We start from the raw sequence: 6,064 nt of genomic DNA, 5'->3' as shown, positions 1-6,064 counted from the left end.
TATGATGGACATCTCCGAATGCGAAAAAATAAACACTTAAACAAGTAGTAATTAGCATTTAATTGATATACACACAATATTTACGTTTGCGAGTTTGTGTATATATATGATATAAAAATATGAATTAGATACGCATATGTCCCAAAAATGTTTGAAAATAATAATATAAAAGGGGAATGATATCTCACCTTGTTGCTTAGGCGAGTGTGCGAGAAATAAGAATAAAAACACGATTAAACGAACGGACTGTCCTTTAACATGCTGACTGAGATAGACCGAACAGACCTGAATCTTAGATATAATAAACTATGATTAAAACACAGAACATAGCCGCTAGAATCGATCCAAACGAATGTCTAGAACTCTAGTTATGAGATATTTAAGGTTTATGCGAGCTGGTACTGACCAGAATCCGAACAGCGAGTTGGAATTCGGGTTTTGGTCAGCAGCCTTAAAACCTCGAAACAAAAATAAAAGTCTCCTGGACTGAAAGTCGGTTCTTACCAGAAGTAATAGAAAATATTGTTCAAAGTAGTTGACCAATATGCCCTTAAACGGGTTGGAGTCAAATTGACTTGTTAATTCCCCTCAATCTCAGAAATTGATTGAGGTATATTGACTAATGAGTAATAAAGAACAAATTCAGCAAACCACTTCCCTGGAAACTACTTGAACCAATGAGAAAACGGATTCAAAGTTTGAGAATGCTTGAAACTCAAACTAAACACTTGTAACTTTGAGTAATATAGCAAAAACGAAGGTAAAATCGGGTGTTTAATGTTGGTGATTGTTGAGAGAGGTATTATTAGAGTTCAGGGAAGAACTTGGTAGATAATATATGCCTTGTTTATATGGAATAGGTAAGGATAAGTTAATTTTAGTTAAAAAGCTCGATTAAGTAATCGAATATCGTTTTAATGATTAAATCAACTAGAAACTTATCAAAATTCGTTCTTGTTTAAAGGGGTTAATGAATGTGGACATTTACCAAATCTTGGTTAGTTTTCTTGGGGCTTAAAATAAGTGATTTGGTCCAAAAATAACCGATTTTGCACTAAAAATGAACTAGAAAGTAAAATAAACAAAGGAATCTGTGCAGATGTGTGGTCGCGCCCCGTGGCCATCCCACCCTTCTTGGCCGCGCAACCTGGCGTGGTCAAGGGCGGGAATGTTTCGTGTTTTGGCAGTTTTAGTCATTGTGCTTTAAAAATGCTATTTTTTTTATATTTTAAGAGTTTTTAAGCAAGAAATGGCAAGTTTAAACAACACAAAGGGTTGGAAATGAAAATACATCAAAGAATACTTACAAATACATGATTTTATTAATAATAAATATCCGAATTATATCCTCGAATCGGTTTAAATATAAACGAATACAAATATGAAAAGTTCGAGATGTTACACCCCTTAACCTATAAATACAAGTGTATTTCACACATTTTTAGCTGCTCACACTACATACTCTCTCTCTCTCTCTATTTTTTTTAGATTGCAAGGCTTCTTTCCCTTGTTCTTTACGGTTTGACTTTTAAAGTCAAACATAAGCTATTTCTTGCTTTTAACTCCGACTTGAGTAATTAAAACTCATGTTTTCTGTTTGTTTATGTCATATTACTTTATTTTTTTTGTTTCCCTTCTTCAACAATGGTTGAGTTAAGTGCTTATGCCATCCTAAGGCAAGTTTTGCAAGTAAGGGCTATTTTGGCCCATTTTGACAGTTTAACTCGTTTAAACTGAGTTTACAAGTTCTTATATTAGTTCTATGGTTTTGGGTATGTGGTACCCAACCTCGGTCTCATACCGAGTCACGGACCGAATCAAAACCGAACTCCCGTTCAAGCACTTTATTTAAATGATTAAAACTAATTTGCATGTAAAATATAAGTTTCTAAGCTCTTTTATTTACTTTTCATATTTGTTGTTATGATATGGGTTTTTGGAACCAAACTTGGTCACATAACAAGTCTTGAACCAACCAAACCAAACAAATCGAACTAACCCGAGCTCACTCATTTAAATACACTAGTTGTGTTTCGGGCCACCAAATCTCATATTCTTCTTTAAGATTTTGTTGTAAACTGATTTATAAAGATTTTCTCAAAATACTTGGTTTGTCGGATCCAAATTGATCTTATAACAAGCTTGAACCGACTAAATCGAACACTTGTTATCATTTACGTTTGGAGTTTCTTCCTAATAGAACTTTTAACATAGTTAAGTTTATGTTTTAAATGAGTTATCTCATAATATTTATCACTTTGGAATGGTTGGTTCGGACTTGACAACTTATCAAGACCCGAACCGACTAAACCGAACAGTCGTTAAAATCCCGTTTTTGTATTTATCTAACAAGGGGTCTTGCACTATTGCATTAAACCAATCCCCTCATATTTACTTAACAAAGGTTAAGTAAATCCAATGGATGGAACACCAAGACTCGATTTCAGGTTAACTTTCTTTTCAAACCGTCACTTTAATTACTTAAGTTTTACACTTTAAACCCCAAAACTTTGTTTATATATTTTGTTTGTCATTTCAGTTTACTTAAAGTTTCCTCAAGACATCATACTAACTCAAGGATCTTTCAATCTAGGATTCGCACGCTAACTCTTTGAGCTCAGTTTCTTGAAGTTTTCGTAAACCATTCCTCATCAAAGTCACTTATTCCAAGTGAGTATAATTCATCCCCGTTTTCACTTTTATATTAGATCCTCAGACCACAAGTTCTTGGGTGTATGTTACTTGGAATAATTGCCTGTTTATGTGTTGTATGCCTCATATGTTTATTTGTTAATTGTTTATTGCTTTTGTTGGTTGGCCTCATCCTTAATAAGAATGATCATATGCTCCCTAACTATTTTAGCCTCGTGCTAATAGAATACAGCCTCATTTATATATCCGAGTATTTGGTTAGTTTTACATATAACAAAGGAGCCTCATTTATTTGTGATTTATATGCCTCAATTATTGCTTTTATTTACAGTTTCATATACGAGTTGTGGACTTTGCCTCATATTATATATACTCAAAATTATGGAATTGCTCACCAACATTCGTGTTGACAAAATATATTTTCTGCATTGTTACATGTTTAATTATTGGTTAATTGAAGATTGAAGATGTTAGACTCGGTCTGCCCAAGACACATATTATAGTTGATATGGCTAGTACGTTATGATCCAAGTCGGGTCATATCCAATAACAAGCTAGACAAACACCAATTATATTTGTTTATATATGATATGATCATAACTAAATAAATATTGACACTTATGTTATTTGGAAAAGGGTTTCTAAATACAATGTACTTGTGAAATGAATAAATCATATGGATGATTTATATTTTGAGAGAGAACATTCCATAGTGTTATTTAAGATGATTAAATAACAATATGTGAAAATGGTTACCTAGCATGTTGCCTATATGTTGTGTTACACTTATAAGTAATAAGTTTTATAACACAAATATATAAATGGAAGATTTAAAAAAATAATAATAATAATAACAAGGAAGGAATCTCTTTCTCTCTTATTATTTTATTGTTATTTCAAATGTTAGTGGAGACATGCAAGGTTCCTAATTGGTGCCATGGGTGGTGCCAAAAGATACACACTTAATTCCTCTTTCACTCTTATTTTTTGCAAGTAACAAAAAATGTTTTCTACTCTCTCTCTCTTTTCTCTCTAATTTTCGGCCAAGAGGAGGAGCCAAAGGAGGAAGAAAATTTTTGAGTGCAAATCCTAGCTACAAGGTGTTTGCCTGAAGGCTTGAAGGGTATACAAGCTTGAGGAACTCCTATCTTGAAGTTCTAGCCTACCATTCATCATCCCTTTCACATTTCGTTGGTTTTGAAAGTTAGTCTTAACATGCATGGACTTATAGTGACATGCATGTGTTTGATAGTGTGTATTTCGTATTTGGATCCAGGTTTGGGTTTTGCATGTATAAAATTGGTTTTATACACTATAAACTAACAAGATTTAAAACATTTATCCGCTCCGTTTTTGGTAAAAGTAAGGTTTTATCACTTTGATAATCTTGTTAAAACCCAACAATGGCATCAAAAGCCGCTTATACGAATGCATGCTTCATTAGACCCAAAAATTTTCGGGTTTATGGTGGGTTTACCATATGGCCGAAAGTTTTTGGGGTTTTGGTTTCCCCATGGTTTTTCAAGGTTATACTTTACATGCATGTGGTAATCTTGAAAAACTAGGTCAATTGGATGATTGTTTACTTTGTTTGGACAAAACCCGAAACTTTCGGTTTGGTTAAGGTTGGGCTGAAAGTTTTGAGGGAAAGGGGAACCATTTTTTGGTCTTGGATTATTGCATATTTGGATGTGTAATAGATGTTCATAACCTAGCCATGGCCTTGTGTTCGGTTGTATGATTGTGTTGTGGTTGATAATTTATTCGATATGGTTGTAATATTATTTGGGTTTTGTAATCTATTTATTCATTCATTTGGTTTGTAATAATAAATAGGTTAGATGTATTTCTTTTACTAGAAAAATGTATGAGGATATATTTTGTAAAAGAAGATGCAAGGAAGGAAACCCAAGTAAAAAATGGAGACCACAACAAGGAGTGAACACTTGGAGCATTTGGATGCGAGATCAAGTGGGAGTTCACCGACACAAGTTCATGTTCTTATGGGTCCCTTAGGAGAGACCTTTTTGACACACTTGTCTTCGGTCAACAAGTGTAGTCGACATTAGGAGGCTATGGTTATGAACTTGTGGTTGTATGTTTTATGCTTGCATGGTTTATTTTCTTTTGTTTGTATTATTGCAATATGGTTTGCTAACTACTTAAAATCAACAACTAGCATAAAATTGGTTCCTTAGAAATCGTTAGGTAATAAAAATTGGTTTTATTAAAGTCTATTGATTTCTTAATAAAATGGGTTTTATTAATAGGAACTTTGAAAATGGGTTTTTCAACTAAGTACCATACATTTGAATGCATGCAAATGAAAGGTACATAAATTGTTTTCCAATCTAGAATTTAGAAAACGAAAATCCCTTTTATAAAATAATTCAAACACCATCCTTTTATACGACACTTGAATCACTTGGGAACTCGATATGGGATAAAGGTCACCTAACCATGTTGGAGGAAACTTGGGAGTTTGAGGTGGGTTTACCATATAAGTGGGATAAAGGTCACCTAACCACTTGTATATGTAAACTCACATGTGTGTATAAGTAGGATGACTTAAATTGGAAACCATGTGAATAGGGTCACCGAAGCATGGTGTACAATGGTGTTGATGGGATTAAACATGCCAACTAAACATAAGATGTTTAACCGATCCCATAAAACTAGAAGTTGCAAAGGGTTGCAATCGTTAAGCGTTGACTACCTTGTTAATTTAAATAGTAGGATAAAGGTCACTTAACTACTATTTGAATGTAACGTTGGGTTCTAGATTTTAATCATTAATTGTCTTGGAGACATAAAGGGTATTAAATATTAAAATAATTGATATCGAAAATGCTAAACTTGAGCTTTGTTATGTTTGTAGATGGCCGCAATCAACAATCCACCTAACGTTATTATTCCACCCGTAAATAACCTATCACTAAGATCTATTCTCTATAAGGATCATCTAAACTATACCAACTTTATGGATTGGTATCGTAACTTGAGAATCATTCTCAAGCAAGAAAAGAAATACTACGTAATAGACGAACCTATTCCTGATGAACCTAGTGTTGACGATGCCGAAAACTATAAAAATTGGGTAAAGCACAATGAGGATTCGGTGCAAGTTTCTTGCCTCATGTTGGGAACTATGATTCCCGAAATTCAAAAGGATTTTGAACTTCATGGGGCATACGACATGATTACCAAACTTAAGGAAATGTTCCTTACACAAGCTAGGGTGGAGTGCTTTGAAACAGTTCGAGCGCTTCATGCATGTCGTATGGAAGAAACCCAATCCGTTTCCTCCTATGTGCTTAAGATGAAAAGCCACATTGATCGTCTCAAGTGCCTTAATTGTCGCATCTCAAACGAGTTAGCCACGGATTTGATCCTAAATTGGCTAACCAAGAAA

Source organism: Bidens hawaiensis, unplaced genomic scaffold (assembly GCF_021521415.1).
Source record: "Bidens hawaiensis isolate Kalapana, Puna unplaced genomic scaffold, B.hawaiensis_p1.1 tig00047522_1, whole genome shotgun sequence".
NCBI lineage: Eukaryota > Viridiplantae > Streptophyta > Magnoliopsida > Asterales > Asteraceae > Bidens > Bidens hawaiensis.
The sequence above is the reverse complement of the archived record's forward strand: the minus strand, read 5'-3'. Positions refer to the sequence as shown.